Below are 19,285 nucleotides of genomic sequence, written 5' to 3' on the forward strand. Positions count from 1 at the left end.
TCAATAGGAAATCAAGCCAGACTCTTGGCTCCTATTGAGTTTTCCTCCAGTTCCGTTCAATTTCTCTTGCTTTCCCATTCTTTTCCACTTCTATTCTCAAGGCTCAAACTAACTTAAGCATTGGAGAGTCAAGAACTGGAGGATCCCCACCTAGTTTTTTGACTGGTTTTGCAAATTAGAGGAGTTTTCGTTAGATCACAAGAATTACTTCGGCCCAATCTCACTCAAATCGATTCACTCTACTTTAGATTTTGAGTCCTGAAGCAATAGATTGGTGCTAGAAGAAGGGGCTTTTTGATTTTTTTTGTGGAAAAGATGGTCAAAGCAAGAGCTCAACATCCTTTTCCCTTCACTTCAGAAGGAGTACCGAAGGCACCACCACAATAACCAATTACTGTTGATCCTCAGCAATCCAGCTTCTTTGTTCAGCAAGCCCAAGCTTTGACAGCAGCTGTTCAACAGCTTCAAAAGAGGAAGGAGCAACCATCGAAAGAAGCTCCTCTCCCAAATGCTTTATCTCAGCATAGTCCTCAACTAGCCTATCAAGACGAACACCACATTGATGAGGCTGATAGCAAATTTGCCCTCAGTACTCTGTGTAACACCCCGGTCCAGAATCAGCCACAGCCCACAAAAAAAAAAAAAAAGAGAGGAAAACAGAGGAATCGGGAGGAAGAAGACTCCCGTTGAGAGTCTTCTTCCCACCGTGAAAAGGAGAGAGGAATCCAAGTAAAAAATGGATTCCTCCTCTATAAAACCCCATCTCCCCCTCCTAAACAACCCATAGTGATCACCGGTCCTCTCTCTCCTTTCTCCTTGTTTTCTCCGGTTGAAGTCAAGGTCTCCCGTACTTGTGCTCGCCGGAAATTGAAGCTGACGACATTGCCGGAGCTCGAGGTAAGCCCCTCCCCTTTTCCCTCTCCCTCTTCCCTTTCTTCCCTAGCCCAAAGCCCCGCCGTCGGCCACCGTCTTTGCCGAAAACCAGTCGCAAAAGGATCCCCTATTTTCTGAATTTTTTCTTGTTTTTGCCGTCGTTCTCCTCTTCGCTGCCGGCCGAACCCCATCGCCGTCGTTGCCGGATCTCCGGCCAAGCCGTCGGAGCCCGAGCCACCGAGGGGGGGACCTCACGGTCTTCCCCTGTTTCAGCCAAGGGAGGCCGCGGGAAGAAAAGAAGAAGGAAGAAGAAGAAAAGAAGAAGAAGAAGAAAAGAAAAGAAAAGAAAAAGGAAAAAGAAAAAGAAAAGAAAAAGGAAAAAGAAAAAGAAAAAAAAAGAAAAAGAGAAAGAGAAAAATAAAAATAAAAATAAAATAAAATAAAAAGAAGAAGAAGAGAGAAAAATTTTCTCTCTCTCCTCTCTCTACCTTCTCTCTCCAATTTCTCTCTCTAGATTCTCTCTCTATTTTCTCTCTCTAGATCTTTCTCTCTTTTTATGGATTTTATCTCTCTAGAGTCTTCCTCTCTCTCTGATTTCATCACGGACCCTAGGATAAAATTGAGATGAAAATAAGATGATCTGAGGTTGCTCCGAAATTCGTGCGGTAGATCTGATCCCAGTTCGATCCTATTCAAAATTTGTAACACTTGATTCATATTGAGTCACTCTGATAGGACCTCTGATGATCTCGACCATGATTGCCTCATCGAAAGGATACAAAGATTCTCTCTTCACTTTCTCTCTCTACTTTCTCTCTCTAGAATTTTCTCTCTCTTCATGGATTTTCTCTCTCTAAAAGTCTTATGGATCAGTAGAGGATCCAGATACTTAGATAAATCCTAATTTTGATTAATCCTAAGAGAGGTCCTCGATTTGTGTTATTAAGATCGATTATCGATAATTTTCTCTATATATGATTTTTATATTTGATCAGGGTTATGAAGAGATGATTGTCTGCATATAATATCGAGTGGAATATTTTGTTAAAGAAATTCATAAGTCAAAAAAAAAAGAACATTGATTTCTGTGCTTGGATCAGTCACCGGTAAAGGTAAGAATTTCTGTACATGATCATCATTATATATGTTATTTTACCATTGATTTTATTTCATTGATTTTGCATCATTGGATTTGAGATCGATGAATTTATTATATCTGAGATATTGTTATTTATTTATGTGATTTTGAGCATGAGTATGCTATATCAATACAAATGTATCAGCGATTGATGGCATGATTATGTGTATGACATATTTATTACACTGCAAAAGATGAATTGATTAATGAAGTTAAATATCATAATTTCATGAAAATAAAAAGAAAGAGAAATATGGTTTGGACTGGCCTTGTCATGTGGAATAACTTGCCAGGAGCTTATGCCTGGGACAGCCCCCACAGGCTTATGTGTGGAAGAATATGATCCGAGAAAGATCATGAAGAATCTGATCCGAGAAAGATCATGAATGATTTGATCCAAGAAAGATCATGGCCACTTTGATCCGAGAAAGATTATGAATATTTCGATCCGAGGAAGATCACAGAAATCGATCCGAATAAAAGATCGTCGCATGATCCTGGTAGTCCAAAGCCAAAGCCAAAGCCAAAGCCAAAGCTAAAGCTAAAGCCAAAAAGAAAAGGATTACAGATGATGTGATAATAGAAGAAAATGGAAAGATAAGACATGAAACAATCGTTGAATAAAATTGTTTCACTTATTTAACATATGATGATGCATCTCTTTTGATAAACAGATAATCAATAAATGTTTGCAGTATTCTGGACAGTGAACATCGGTTTTTATGTGATATTGCCTATCATTATTTTCAGATTATATTATTATATTGGTGTGATATGGAAATTCTTACTGGGCTGTAAAGCTCACACTTCTTCATTTTTCTTTTCTTCTCAGAGTTACAAGATGTTCATGGTTGGCTATGGTATGGATTTGTGAGTGAGCGGATGCATAGATAGAGTACCATTGATACCTGATCAGAGGATTGAAGAAATATTAATTGTAATTATGCAAGTTTATGAATCATTATTGAAATTAAATATTATGGTTGATAAGGTTGTAATGATTTAATTTGACCTTGCATATTCTTTAGGGCTTGCTCTAAGGAGTGTGCGGCCATCACGTATCCGACCCAGGTGTTGGGTTCGGGGCGTGACACTCTGAAAGTTCAAAAAGGAGATGACCTGGAGCACAAGGTCCTGGATTTTGAAAGGCGTATGATGGAGCTTCAGATAGGGGGTCGATCTCATAATAAATATAGTTTCAATCTTCGATCTCCTTTCTCTCATGAAATTTTGAGTGAACCTGTTTCGAACCGATTCAAGATGCTCGCCATCCAATGGATCATGTTGAGGGCTACAGGACCCTCATGATTTTGCAAGGGGCTTTTGATGCCCTATTACGCATTGCTTTTTCTGCAACCCTCAAGAAGGCAGCGAGGGTTTGATTTTCTAGACTCTCACAGGAGTCCATCTCTTCTTTTGAGCAGCTTGGGAGGTTATTTATCATTTATTTTGGCACTAATAGATCTCATTTAAGGTATGTGGATAGTCTCTTCTCTGTTTGGCAGCAGGAAGGAGAAGATCTCCAGAAGTACGTGGTTTGTTTCAATACGGCCATCTTAGAGATGAAATATTTTAATGAATTAATTACCATATCTGCTTTGAAAAGCAGACTCTGGAGCAACTGTCTGATTTTTTTTTTGAATAAAAATTTTTCGGATACCTATGATGAAATACTCGATCGGGTACGTAAATACGCCCAAGCTAAAAAAGAAGAGGCTATCTTAAGATAGGCGAAGAAGGATAAGAATGGAAAGAAACAGCCAAAGGAGAATGATGAGCAGGCTAAAAATTCAAATCAATCCTGAAAAGAAATTTGAGGTCAAGAAACCCATCTTAGTGTTTTAATTCATATGCCCCTCTATTCGCTCTTCGAGCTTAGATTCTGATGAAAATTGAAGGGGAGAGATATCTCCGAAGGCTTGATCCTTTGAGAGCCCCATCAGAGAAAAGAGACAAACGAAAGTATTACCGCTTCCATAGAGATCATGACCACAGCACCAAAGAATGCAGATAGCTGCGAGATGAGATAGAAATCCTAGTGCGCTGGGGCTATCTCGATAAATATGTTAGACCGATCAAATCTGAAAAATACAGACCTCTAGTAAAAGGAACTTCTGATGATCACAACTGACCAACTACTGGTATTATCAATATGATATCTAGCATTCTGCCTGGCACTGATGACCCATCCCCCAAGAGGCAGAGAACTGAAGCTATTATTTTTTTTCTAAAAATGATGTAAAGAAGATTCAAACCCCTTATAATGATACTATCATCGTCTCTATAACGATAGTAAAATATGATGTAAAAGAAATTCTTGTTGATAATGAAAGTTCTGTCGATGTATTGTTCTATGATGCTTTCACAAAAATGAATCTGATCGGATAGCTTAGGCGGATTAGTACTTCCCTCGTCAGGTTCTCAGAAAATTCAATGATAGCTGAAGAAGAAATTACTCTATCAGTTATTACGGGACAAGAACCAAGACAGTCAACAGTACAGCTCATTTTTCTGATAGTCAGAGTTTCATCTGTTTATAATACTATCTTCGATTGACCTGGTCTTAATGCTCTTAGGGCCATTGTTTTTACTTATCATCTATTGGTGCATTTTCTGACTAAGAAAGGAGTTGGTGAAATGCATGACGATCAGACGATAGCTCGATAGTATTTTATGATTTATGCTAAAATGAACCAACCAGCAGAAACTGTGCCAGTTGATATACCAGACGCACTGGACAAGGTCGAAAAAATCCAAGGCGAACCGGTAGAAAAGCTTGAAGCCATTCTTTTGGGAGATGATCCAGGAAAAATAGTCCAGACCGATGTGAATCTTAAATCTGACTTAAGAGAGAGACTGATTAAGTTTCTACGAGCAAATGTTGATGTCCTTGCTTGATCGATTTCTGATATGCCTGACATCCCAACTGATATGATTATTCATAAACTCAATATAGATTCAAATTTTAAGTCGGTTCAACAAAAGAAGAAAAGTTTCACCTCGAAAAGCTAGAAAGCTATTGGTGAGGAAGTTGACAAGCTTTTAAAAATAAGATTCATCAAGGAAGCTCATTATCCGAAGTGGATAGCCGATATTGTTATGGTCAAGAAGGTTAATGGCAAATGGAGGATATGCATTGACTACAAAGATCTCAATAATGCTTATCCGAAGGATAGTTTTTTTCTGTCGAGAATTAATCAGCTTGTAGATGCTACCTCTGGTCACAAACTTCTCAGCTTTATGAATACTTTCTCTGGCTATAATCAAATGCAAATGGCTCCAAAAGATGAAGAAAATACTATCTTTATCACCAAAAGAGGTTGGTTTGTATTGTTACAAGATGATGTCTTTTGATCTTAAAAATACAGGTGCTACATTCTTGCATCTTATCAATAAAATTTTCAAGCAATAAATTGATCGAAATATGAAGGTCTATGTTGATGACATGATAGTAAAGAGCACTAAGAAGGATCGACATATTACCGACTTGAAGGAATCATTTGAAGAACTTAAAAGACATTAGATGAAGCTTAATCCCAATAAATGTGCTTTTGGAGTTGGTTTAGGTAAGTTCTTTGACTTTCTCATTAATCAAAGAGGGATAGAAGCTAACCCTGAAAAGATTAGAGCTTTATTAAAAATGAAATGTCCGATTTCTATTAAAAAAATCCTGCAGCTCACCAGACGAGTAGCAGTCCTCCGTCGATTTGTTTTCAAATCAGCAAAAAGATGCCTTCCATTCTTTAAAGTATTGAGAAATATCAAAAATTTTTGCTGGATAGAAGAATGTCAGACTGTTTTTAAAGATTTGAAAAAGTATCTTGTCTCTCCACCTCTTCTTTTCAAGTCGGTCGAACATGAAGAACTATACATATATATTTCCATCTCACCTTTTGCAGTCAGCTCGGATCTTATTCGGAGAGAAAAGAGAATTCAGAGATCTATCTACTATATCAGCAAACTATTGTAGGACACATAAATCCGAAATAAAAAGGTTGAAAAAATGATATATGCTTTGATCGTAGCAGTCTGGAGACTCAGGTCTTATTTTCAAGCTCATACTGTGGTGGTATTGACAGATCAGCCACTCAGATCGATTTTACAAAGAGTTGATACTTTAGGTCAGATCACCAAATGGACCATTGAACTTAGTGAATTTGATATCTACTACCGACCTCGAACTATAGTTCAAGGCCAGGTATTAGTTGATTTTATCACAGAATATACTGACTCAGATGATGGGTCAATTCCGGCAAGTCCTAAAAGTGATGATTCATTTTGGATTCTTCACGTAGATGGAGCTTCAAATTTTTAAGAAAGTGGCACCGGTTTGATTCTGGCTAGTCCTGAAGGGTTCGTAACTGAGCAGGCCCTAAGATTCAATTTTAACACTTCTAATAATGGTGCTGAATATGAAGTCCTAACGGCGGATCTCAAGATGACGAAAGAGCTCGGGATCAGAAAATTAAAGATTTTCACAGACTCACAACTTATAGTCGGCTAAATCCGAGGTCAAGTTGAAGCCAAAGATTTCATGATGGCCCGTTATCTATAGAGTGTCAAAAAGTTATTTGAAAATTTTGAGAAGCTTGAAGTATTCCAAATTTTTAGATCAAAAATGTCCGGGCTGATGCTCTATCGCATCTCGTCACTTTGGATTTTTCGAATTGAATCAAAAAATATTGATTGAATAGTTGGACAAGCCTAGTATTGAAGTACTCTCCATATTTTAGGTCGGTCATGAGCTGAGTTGGATTGATCTCCTCTTGGATTATATATCTAAAAAAATCCCACCCAATGATCCGATCAAAGCCAGAAGCATTAAAAGACAAGCTCCATGGTATATTTTCCAAGAAGATTATTTATATAAAAAGTCTTATTCTCTTCCTTTACTTCATTGCTTGACACCATATGAAGCTGATTACGCACTTCGAGAAGTGCATGAAGGTATATATGAAAACCATCTGAAGGGCAGGTCGCTTGTTTATAAAGTAATCCGACAGGATTACTATTGGCCAACTATTCAAAAAGATGCAGCTGATCTTGTCAACAAATGCGACCAATGCTAAAGATATGCTAATGTCTTACATCAACCTACTGCTGAGCTTATTTTTATTACTGCCTCTTGGCCTTTTGCAATTTGTGGGATGGATATACTGGGGCCTTTCTCAGTGGCGGCAGATCAAAGAAAATTTTTGATGGTAGCCATTGACTATTTTACAAAATAGGTGGAAGCAGAATCTTTAGCCCAGATCTCAAAGAAAAAATGCAAGATTTTATCTAAAAACTATAATATGCTGATTTGGTTTATCTCGGATCATCATCACTGATTATGGTCAGCTGTTTGATAATCCCAAATTTAATGAATTCTGCTCCAAGTTTCATATTGATCACCGACTCACTTCTGTTGGGCATCCACAGTCGAATGGTGAGGCTGAAGTAACCAATAGACTATCCTTTATGGTTTGAAGATAAAGCTCACTGATGCTAAAAATTTATGGGCTGAAGAGCTGTAGAGTGTATTATGGGCATACCAAACTACACATCAGATTCTGATAGAAGAAATTTTTTTCAGGCTTACTTATGGGACTGAAGCTATGATCTCAGTAGAGATTGGCTTATTATCTGATAGAGTCAGAAATTTTTACGAGACAATTAATTCTGACCGATTGAGGACCGATCTGTATCTTCTCGATGAGATAAGAGAACAAGTCCATATCAGAATGACGATCTATAAGCAGAGGATCGCTAAGTATTACAATGCCCGGATGAAGCTGAAGTCATTTCAGAAGAGTGACCTCATCCTGAGACGAGCTAAAGTTTCAAAGCATACAGAGCAAGATAAATTAGCTCCCAACTGGGAAGGGCCTTATCGAGTCACTAATGTAGTTTGCCTGAGGGCTTATAGAATTAAGAATTTAGACGGATCTGTTATTTTCTGTACTTGAAATTCCGAAAATCTTAAAAAATATTATCATGAAAATATTCTAACGAGCTCTTTTCTTGTACATCATGTTCTTCCATGTATCGAAATTCGATCCTTAAATTGGTACAGCCTAGTAGGGTATGATATATCAATCCGGATTTCAGTTCGATAAAATCCAATAGGGTACGATATATCAATTCGGATTTCAATCCGATAAAGCCCCGTAGGGTATGATATTTTAATCCAGATTTCAATCTGGTAGAGCCCCGAAAGGCATGAATGTTTATCTAGATTTCAATATGATAAAGCCTCATAGGGTATGATATCCTAATCTGGATTTCAATCCGTTATATCCCCGAAGGGCATGAATGATAATCTGAATTTCAGTCTGGTAAAGCCTCGAAGGGCATAAATATTTATCTGGATTCTAGTTCGGTAAAGTTTTGTAGGGTATGATATCTTAATCTAGATTTTAGTTTAGTAGAGCTTCGAAGGGCATGAATATTTATCCAGATTTCGATAAAGCTTTATAGGGTACAATATCCTAATCCAAATTCCAGTCCGATAAAACCTCATAGGGCAAGATATCTTAATTTGGATTTCAATTCGGTAGAGCTCCGAAGGACATGAATGTTTATTTGGATTTCAGTCTGATAAAACCCCATAGAGCACGATATCTTAATCTGGATTCTAGTCCGATAGAGCCCCGAAGGGCATGAACGTTTATCCAGATTTTAGTCTGATAAATCCCTGATGGGCATGAATGTTTGTTCGGACTTAGGTCCAGTAAAGTCCCGAAAGGCATATGTATTCCTCCGGATCACAGTCTGAAAGAGTCGACGAAACAAAATGTTGAAAGAAAAGTTTATTTTTTTTATAAAAAGAAGGATAAACTTCAGTTGAAGGTTAGAAGTTGGATGATCCAATAACGAGTCTCTACGCATGACACAGACCAATAGCAAATGACGGTAAAAATATTAGTACAGTGGACTTCGTTAGTTCCCAGCTAGAGAGAGAGAGAGAGAAAAAAAAAACATTTGGTAAGAAAAACAGTGGAAGAGGTTTTTTCTAAGCATCCATCCAATTTATCAAGGAATATTAATAAACTTCCACGCTTAACATGCATGTAAAATTTGGAGAACAATATAAAAAGGACCAAATTATCATTAATGACTCAAAATAATTAATAAACTTGCCATACTTAACCATTGATGATCCGGGAGTCCAGGATGCAACCTGGTTAAGCAAACGGTGGAGTTGGAGCCGGGTAGGCTCCAAAAATTTTAGCAGAATCAAGACCTAAACCCGCTCCAGACCCGGGACCCGAATTGGCCCGTTTGGGCAACTTGTCTATCACCTTGGAGAGGAGGCGGCGGGCTGAGGCAGGATCGAGAGATTAGGGTTCTTGGGCAGGGGATCGGGGGATTAGGGTCGGTGGAAGCGGCAGCGGGCTAGGTGGCAGAGAGGAGGTCTGTGAGATGACCGGTGGCCCAGCTCTCGAAATAGAGGAAGTGCAGGACTAGGCGGTGCCGAAGAGGCACATGAGGAAGGGGATGAAGAGACCGTGGCCGGAGGCGGAGGCGAGAGAGGCGAGATCTTGGAGAGGCCCGCAGCAGAACGGTCAGGCGAATGCTGATTCCTTAAGGGCGGTCCGCCGACCCACAGCCTCGTCGCTGCCGCTGCTGGCCTCGGAGATGGAGAAGACGATACTCCGGAGGGAGGATTCGGGTGCGATATAGGGTAGCAGTGGCGACCATCGATGAGGGAAAAGTCCGGCTTTTCATTCGAGCCGCTGCGCCCCTCACGCGATCGCTCACATGGGGCCGGAACCCAGACCACCTTACAGCGCACAAGGGTGCGGACTCACGCTTTTCTAGGCGTTGATTCCAAGCTGCCTCCGGCCCTGACTTTGGGCTCAGTTTCGAGCGTGGACTAGCTCGGGCCGGCCTGAGACTGTATCAAAGCCTAACACAATTCGAACTCCCTCGGACCTAGCCCGTAGCCTCACCATAGTTGGTCCAACCTGATGGGCCTCGGGCAAACCTGGTCCCACTTCCAGCTTTAGTAGAAACTAGAAAGTAATCTTTAGATTTCTTGAATTTATGGACCAGGTATAAGGATCAAAGATCATCTGAGCATACAATTGAAGCAAGTCTAAACATGCTGGTGCATGTATAATGGAAAAAAAATATATGCTGGTGCAGTCTTCACATACTCCTCCTATTCAAATCCTAACATATTTACTAGCCCAAGGATTCAAATCCAGCCAAATTTAATACAAACACCACAATTGGCATGTGATCAATCCAAATAATTTCCTATTATAGTGTCCCCTAGTTTATATGGACCATGGTTTAGGTTTGTTCCGATATCTTTTGTAATTAAGAATGGCAATCAAATTAGGTTGAGTTAGATATAGTCAAGTCTAATGGTGGCCGGGCTAAAAATTGAAATATGAATCTGACTTGTTTAGTAAACATGGAAACATTCAAATTTGAACTTGATTTATTAAATGGGCAATATGATTCTACTGGCATGATCTATTTATTGAATAAGTTGAATCCAGTTAAATGAGTGAAACATGTGGAGTAGGCTTTTATTATGTTAAGTAAGTTTAAATGGGTTAAATAGATCAAGCAGATTAGGTTAAAGGAGACAAAAATAGGCTAAGTAAATTTCAAGCAGGTTAAATAATTCTTAAATAAATTAAACAGATCATGTCACAACTCAATCTAATTATTATATGGATTAAAATAAATTAAAGGTCTAAATTCGAACTTGATCTATTTAATAAATAGTTATAACATGACACAGTAACGATCCAAATCCATTTATAACAAACCGAAACTTGCTTAAAGTGGATTGATTGCGGGCTGAGTTGATGAGTCAAATCATAAATTGCTATCTTTATTTGTAACAATCTAGAATCAAAAAAAAAAAAAAAAAGCAACTAGTCAAAGGACATTATCTACATTTTTTATCCTTTATAAATTTTTAAGATCATTTTGTTGCACAATTGATTTCATGATAAATATATATCTGCATAGATCTGCATAAAATCATGCCTATAAGTTGGAGGGGCTTGGTCCAAGACCAATCCAAAGTCTGCCTTGAGAAGAAACCTAGACAACAAGGGGGTGTTTGGTTGGGATAATTAAGATCTGGAATGGAAATCGAAATGGATGACTCCCATTCCAACTATTTGGTTGAGAGGAGTTCCATTCCGATTCTCATTCTAAAGAGGAATGAGAATGATCTATTTCTTTCATAATCCAATCCGGATTCATCTAATGGAGTCAAAATCACATTCCAGTGGAATAAGATTAAAAAAAAAAATCATCATCCTTGTCTGCTCCCCTTCCTCCTCCGAGGTCCTCGCCTTCAAAAGGTATTGTGGGGGTGGCGATCTCCCAGCTGGGAGACACTCATGCCGAGGTAGAGGAGGCTGTGGGCGACGGCATCGCAGAGGTGGTGCTCAGTGCTCTCATACCACTCATTGCCATCGTCGATGATGGAGTCACCGGGGTCCATGAACTCGGAGAGGGTGGCGATGGTCTGGTCAACGAGGGTGCCGGCCTTGACAAGGTTGATGATGGTGTGAGAGAGAGTGATGGAGAGGACGAAAGCGTAGGAGTGATGGTCGGAGAGGGGGAGCCACCCTCTGCTGCTACGCGACCAACGGTCTCGTCGATCTTGGAGGCAGTGCGGTTGTAGATGAAGATCAGAAAACCCTTCTTGACGACATTGAGGGCTAGGTTTGGGCCCATCACCACCAGTCCGACGAGTCCGATGCGCAACAGTGCCGCCACATCCATCAATCGATAGATCAAGCGAGGGTTTCGACAACTAGAGGAGGAAGAGGAGAGGAAGAAGACGTCGGAGAAAAGAATAGTAGAAAGGTGACAGATGCGGCACCAGGGGAGAGGAGGGACCATGGGGTGCGAGCAGCAAGGCCAGGGCCGGGGGGGGTGTGGTTGGGTTTTGTGTGGGGTGTTGGTCCGAAACTGGTTTATATATATAATATTTTCATGATAAAATAATATTTGCTATCTACATTTTTTTAATGATAATTTTTTTAAAAAAATAAAGATATTATTGTTATGTCTAATTTTTATTTAATATCAGTTTTTAAAATAATTAATTTTTAAAAATTTTAGTTTAGAATAAAAATAAAAATTTGAGTTGTCTCCGATTTCTATCTTTGTACAAACCAAATAATAACAATGAAAATCACCCATTTCGATTCCGATTCCGATTCCAATTACAAATCAAACACTTCGAATGATTTAGCTATTTCAATTTCGATTTTAATCCATTTCCATTCTGATTCTGATTTTGATTCCAATTGCGAACCAAGCACCCCCCAAATTCTTATTGATTTCAGTTTGAGTGAAATGTGGCTGACTTGGATCACCATGTTTAAATTGTAATTGATCTAATGCTGCATTTAGGTCCTAGCATTTACATCTGATCACATAAATGGGCCAACTTAATAGGCCTTTGAGCGGCCGGGAATCACACGACAGATTATTTGGCTTTGTTCAAGCCAGTGCACAAAAGACACAGTTCATAACCAAGAAAAAGAGCACGCCATAACTTTTGTTTCACAGATGCATATGCTAGTAGGAGGTATTTGATTTACGATGGAAATTAGAATTGAAATCGAAATAAGAATAGATTTAAATGAATATTGAAATGACTATATCTCTTGAAGTATTTGGTTTGTGATCATAATCGGAATCATAATCAAAATTGAAATGAAGATTTGAATACTTAAAAGACAGTTGAGATTAGATTTTAGAAGAATTGAACTATTTTTATTCTACTAAAAATCAGAATCGGAATGAAACTCCTTCCAACCAAATGGTTGGAATGAGAGCCATCAATTTCTATTTTCATTCTAAGTCTTAATTCCTCTCAACCAAATACCTTTTAAACATCTCCGCATCAAGAGTTAGTTGAGCAAAAATTTCTTGTGACTTGGTGCTCACAATTTTGTTGGTTCCGATAACTATATATTTTCATGAAAAGAAAATGTGTGCCGGCCTTCGGGACATCCGGTGCTATGCTAAAAAGCTACCCAAGCCCGAGAGTCCACCAAATAGATAACGTAGAAACAGGTTGTTAGAAATAAATCTATCTGAAAATTAATATGTTGCTGTTATAATGATATTCAATCAAGATTATAAAGAAATAAACTAAAAATAATTTGAAGATTGCAAATAGTTTGTCTAGATCAAGGTATATGAGAATATTATCCTAAGAACATGATTCACTCTCTTATGTATGTATTTGCTTTGATCGTGTCTCTGAGATATAACATTCTGATTCGGTCCGATCTTTCTCTAACGAGCACGATCACTTGAGAAGCTTGATCTAATTGTCTTCGTTAAATATCTAAAAAAAATAAAATAGTAAAAAAAAAAAGAGAAAGAAAGATTCTCTATCTTAGAATAAAAAAAAAAAAAAAAAGGGTCTCTTAAAAGATAAAGTATCAATGATAAAAAAGAGAGTGGAATCAGATAATTTTAAAACAGCTGGATTCGGAGAAGACTTTTGTTGCTGCAAGTCTCCGGATATGAGGTCGGTGCTAAATCGAATTGGAGAGCTAAGAATTGCGCCGACCTGAATCATGAGCGAAACCTACAAAAGAAGTCCCAAAATCATGAGATGCCCTCCGATTTAGAATCCTCTGATGCTTAAGTTAGCCAGGGCCTTGAGAAGAGATAGTAAAAATGGAGAAATAGAAAGCAAGAAGTAAGAATTTGAGTGGAGAAAAGTAAAGAGAACTCTGATTTTTTTAAAGAAATTTAGCAGATTTTGTCTCTGTGAGTTCAAACTTAGCTTGGACTTACATTCTGGAGAGCACCTTATCTCTTTTTTATAGAGGGAGCTTGCTTAGGCCTTAAAAAAAGATTGTTAGGTCGTTGGAGATCTGTTAGACCGTTGGGTTATTGTAACAGAATGACAAGTTGTGTAGAGATCATGAGGCAGCTGCTCATATGGTAAATGAGCTGAAATACAACTGGAAGGCAATTATGACTGAGCTGGATGATAGCTGTTAGATAACAGTCCATATATCTGATATCATGTCGGTAAGAGATTGATGTGGAATAACTGATATCAGTAAATATTTGAATTGGGTGTTATGCTTTTGAGTGTCAGTAATCATGTCGGTCAAAAATTGACGTAAGGTGAAGGAGATCAGAGGATAACTGATGTGAGTGTCTTTCTTACTAACAGTTCTAGACAGCTGACTTAGCAGATAATACTGAAGAGTCAGATTGACTAGAGGCCGATGTAACATGAGAGAACAGGTACTTCAGATAACAATCTGCTGCCACGTGTCCAAAGGATGATGAGAAAATCTAATGAGCACAGCTGTCAGCCCGCTGATGAGGTCGGCTTCCTGATGAGATCGCCTTCAGCTTTCTGGTGAAGTCAGCCTTCTGATGAGGTCGGCCTCCTGATGAGCTCAACCTCCTGATTCTCGATGAGATCGGCTTTCTGATGACTTCAGCTTTTGATGAGGTCGGCCTTCTGATGAGGTCGTTCTTAAAATAAGCCCGACCTCTTGATGAGGTCGACAATCAAGGCTCATATCGGTATATTTGTCAACTCAATAGCTCCTGTGCATGAATCCCAAAGATATTGACTGAGATGGTAAGATCCCACAACAACTCTATCTAGATGTTAAAAAATATAATATTTCAAAAATATTATATTTGTTCGAAAATCGATGTTTTCTTCGAAAAAATAACTCCATGGATAGAAGCATCAATTAAGAGATATTCTAAAGCTATCAAACAAATAAAATTTAGAAGATAAAAATTTATCATTTTCTTAAAAAAAAAACTCCTATAAAAGTATAATCTGCAACTCCATATAAAGTTTTCTATAAATGCCTATGGTAGACAGCATCGACATTTGGCTTCAATATGTTGGTAAATACGGCGGATCCATTACCAGTACCTCCCTTATGGATTAATCATAGTCATGGCTTATGGATAAACCTTTCGAATTAGTCTTTTTAGTTCCATGAAGATCTGTACTAATAATCAGTTTGTATACATATTATGAACTTATTAATATGCGTGTTAGAGATTTTAAAATGGCGGTCCTTATTCATTGTTATAACGTGAAAATAGGGGCCAAAACCATATTAGTACGGTAGCCAAGATGTTGCCATCCTTATTTTATACCTTAGATAAGTTTTTAAATGTATAAATATTACAAGATGTTGCCATCTTTATTTTATCATTTTTAAGTGTATAAATATCAAAACCGATGCTCCAAAATTAGTAGACATTGTTATTTTGGTTCCCGACCAAGATATCTCTTAATTCTTTGCGAAACTTTTACATTCCACCCGCATGGAGATAAACAAGACGTTGGTTCACGAGTCACCTGTGAAAATGTCTAATATCTCTATGATTAAAAATATTATCTTCAAATGATTGTCTAATGAAATATATTTTGACAGTTTCGATGCAATGTCTGAAAATAACATTTGATCTGTTAACTCTTGATAATACTAGAGTGATATATTTATCCATTGAATTTGTTTATATAGTGAAAAAGAGACCATCTATTTATTCAAATCAAATATTTTTTTAATAATATTTAGAGTTTTACGACGATGTTAAAGAAGAAGGTGAAGAAGAAGAAAAAGTGCGCTGGATCGTCTTTCCTCCAACTCTCATATTTTTTAGTTAAAAAACAATATTAATTGCCTGGAAAGCTATGGCGGCCCTCAAGAAACTTCTTATCGCATAGGGATCATTTAGTTCACCTGTCATCAAGAACACTGAAGTGACCTCGTAGGGCCGTACTAAATTCAAACCTCGAGGAGCGAACCTCAACCCTTGTTATCCATCCAGAGATGCCCAGCGTAGTTATGGTTTCCAGTGGAAGTAGGTGGTATTTTGGCAGCCTCGGAGTCAATAGCAGCGCATCAATTTACCCTGTCCTTGTCAAAGAATTCAACAAATACTGGGACCTTAGTAGTTATTGCTGTTTCGCATAAGTATTCAATGATAGCCAGATCAACAGACTTTCCGGCCCAAAATTTCCGGGGGAGAGAGAGAGATTTCCAACAAAACTGAGGCATAATGGCTCACGCCCTAACTAAACAACAGAAAAGAAATCGAAACCATTGAAATAAAATAATAAAGCAATAAGAAAAATCTTAAAATATCGGTATCTAAAAAATAGAGATTGAGTTAGTTTTATGATATAGAATCTTTTATGATGCATGACTTTCACTCGAATATTGTATGATATTTAATGACCACCATCAAAAAATAGATAACTATCAACAAGATAGCCTTATGTATGTGGTGCATCACTATTGATATATACCGATACCCTAAAGCATTCTGCGATATAACATTGCATCACCGAGTATGCTTCATAGAAGATCAATGCTCTAGTTTTATAGTAATAATATATAGATAAGATTGTGTTGCGGTCAATTTTCTGTCGCTTATCGCCGGTGAAGAGCACCTGCAAAACAAAGTCCTCACAGATCAGAATTGTATTCGACGGAGATCCTCCGATGCTTAAGTCAGTGAGGAGCGATGAACAGCAGATAAAGAATATTTGAATGACAGAGTTTCAACCCAGAATTGTCTTACCTATGCTGTTCATTTACCTCCCTTTTATAAATGATTCTAATGTAACCGTCGAGCATGTGGTCCCGCTTTTTATGGCGCTAAATTATCGGAGCATAATTATGGAGTTAATGGACTGTTTATGCCCACTAATGATCATGACACATAGTCGATAATCGTTTATAACGGTTATATGTGTAAGTTCTGCATATTTCGATTTTATGTAATCGTAGGAAGATAAGTCGACTATATGTCGGTAATAGTAGTAGGTCGGTAGTCGTAAAGATTCGAATGAGCATCGGACGATGACTCTGATATATCGATGATCATCAGTCGGATATTAACTGAATCATCGTGATTGTCCGTTGTTGGTTGATAATAGCCGACTGTCGGTCGGTTAACTGATTATTAGTCGAAGTATTGTGTTCATAAGGTCGATGTAGAGTCAGAGTCGGAGGTCGGTTGAATAGTCCCAACAGTTGCCTCCCATTCTCAAGTTCAAGGTGGTCTGACGTGTATATCATCACGTGGTCTATCACGTTAGACGAAAAGAGTTATCACGTGTTGTCTCGAGCCCCGACTCGACTGCTGATATTAATGAGTTTTTGGAATACGAGAGATCTCCGACTATTTTGCTGTTTCGATAGTTGTGAAATCATTATTGAACTGTCATTTCAGAAAGATAATTCGATGCCAGATGATTTGATTCTGACTAGTATATTTTGGCCACGTGTCAAAACATTATTGGCTCTGAGCTATTCATGCAGATAACAGTGGGTGGCACGATCGGAAGTAGGTGCATCAAACCGTCTGACCAATGATCGGTCTAGATGTTATCATATGTCGTAATCTAATGAAATCCAGATTTGATCGATTTCATCCTGACTGTTAAGGGATCATATATATATATATAGTCGCTTTTAGTCAGACTTTTACTTTGCATTTGTCACCATCCTCTGCAGTGGAAGGTTCTGTTGGTTGCTCTTGCGATTTGTCCCTTGCGCCATCTCTGATTTCAGGTTGAGTTTTCTTATCTTCTTCCTTGGGTTTTCTTCCTCTTAGGATTTTTCTTCTTTCTTTTCTTAGTTCTTCATTTTCCATGGCTAATAGAAAAGCTTTTTCTTCTCGAGATAGTTGGTCGGAGAATCCGACTGATGACTCTCCTTCGAGTCTGAAAATGAAAGCTTCTTCCTTATCTGGGCCTAACGTTGAACGGCTCCAGGAACAATACCGTATCCTGGAGCAGTATCAACTTTTCGCTCCTGACTCGAATGGTCGGATGAATTCTCCTCCTTCCGACTAAGTTGCAATTTATGTCGAAGACCTTTGGGTCGGTCTTCGATTCTCGATTTTGGAGTTCGTCTGGAATCTTCTTGACTACTATGGCATATGTCTTGCTCAGCTGGCTCTGAATTCTATCTGGTTGATTATCAGTTTTGCCCTGTTGTGTCATCTTATACCGACTGTTCCTCGTTCTTCTCTTTTTTGATCTTTCTTTATCCTTCGTCCTCATCCGAAGGCCAAGGGTTGATGGTTCTTCAATCTAAGAAAAGATCTTTTTTTCATTTTCGATCTTCCATCATCTATTCATGGATGGAAGAACTAATTTTTCTTCATTTTTTCATCTTCTCCCTGGAGCTTTCCTTCGTGTTGGGATGATCCAAGGACTGACCCCAATGAGAACAGTCAGGTGGAGGTCGATGATCGAAAAAATTTCATCAGACTGAAAAATATGGCCGTTCCATCGCAACGAGAGCTGATGACCGAACAAGCTCTCTATGATGTCAGACTTAGTTCGATCACTTCTTTAGGTATAAAACAGTCGGTCACTTTTATTTTCGTGTCTGTTTCTGAATTTTATACTGATTGCTTTGTTTTGATTGCAGCCATGTAGCCGAGGACACGAGTGTCGTTTGCTGATATTCGCTCGCACGCTGTCAAGAAAAAGGCAGTAGCTGAAGCTGGGCCCTCCCGACCGTCGAAGAAGAGTCGAGATGCCACTCCATCTGTACTGATGAGGGAATCCGACATTCCATCGGAGATGATTTTCGAGCCAGTTTTGGCGTTGTCGGCCCCGACAATGCTTCTTGAGGTGCCATTTGTTGAAGGTGGGATGGCAGGAGACAACGAAGCTGCAGCAGTACCATCGACAGCTCCATCAGCAGAGGTTCAGACAAGGGTGGGAGTTATGGCCGAATCCAATCAATCTGCGGCTGTGTCAGTTGTTCCTCCAGCGGAACATTCTCGGGCACAGTCAAGCTCTGACTTTCCGACGTTCTAGAGAGCGGGACTATCGATTGGAGATCGGGGGAAGACGCCAGCGACTTCAGTTGATGACGGATCATCTGCAGGCCTTCCAACTCTTGTCGACATTCGAATCTCTAAGGGTGAGTCAGCTTTGGCTAATCCGACATTGGCCAGGCGGCTCATCGAAGCTGTCCTTCTCTCGACTGATCGAGAGAATAGAAAAAATTGGACTGTCGTCGAGATGTTTTCTTTCTTTTATCCGATCTATTGTGGCCAATCTCCTATCGTCTGTCGCCGGTGAACAGCACTTGCAAAACAAAGTTCTCACAGATCGAAATTATGTCTGGTGGGGACCCTCCGATATTTAAGTCAGCAGAGAGTGGTGAACAGCCGATGAAGAATATTTGAATTGACAGAGTTTTCAGTCCAAAATTATCTTATCCATACTGTTCATTTATCTCCCTTTTATAAATGATTCTGATGTAATCG

The sequence above is a fragment of the Elaeis guineensis genome, chromosome 1, assembly GCF_000442705.2.
Source record: "Elaeis guineensis isolate ETL-2024a chromosome 1, EG11, whole genome shotgun sequence".
Classification (NCBI taxonomy): domain Eukaryota; kingdom Viridiplantae; phylum Streptophyta; class Magnoliopsida; order Arecales; family Arecaceae; genus Elaeis; species Elaeis guineensis.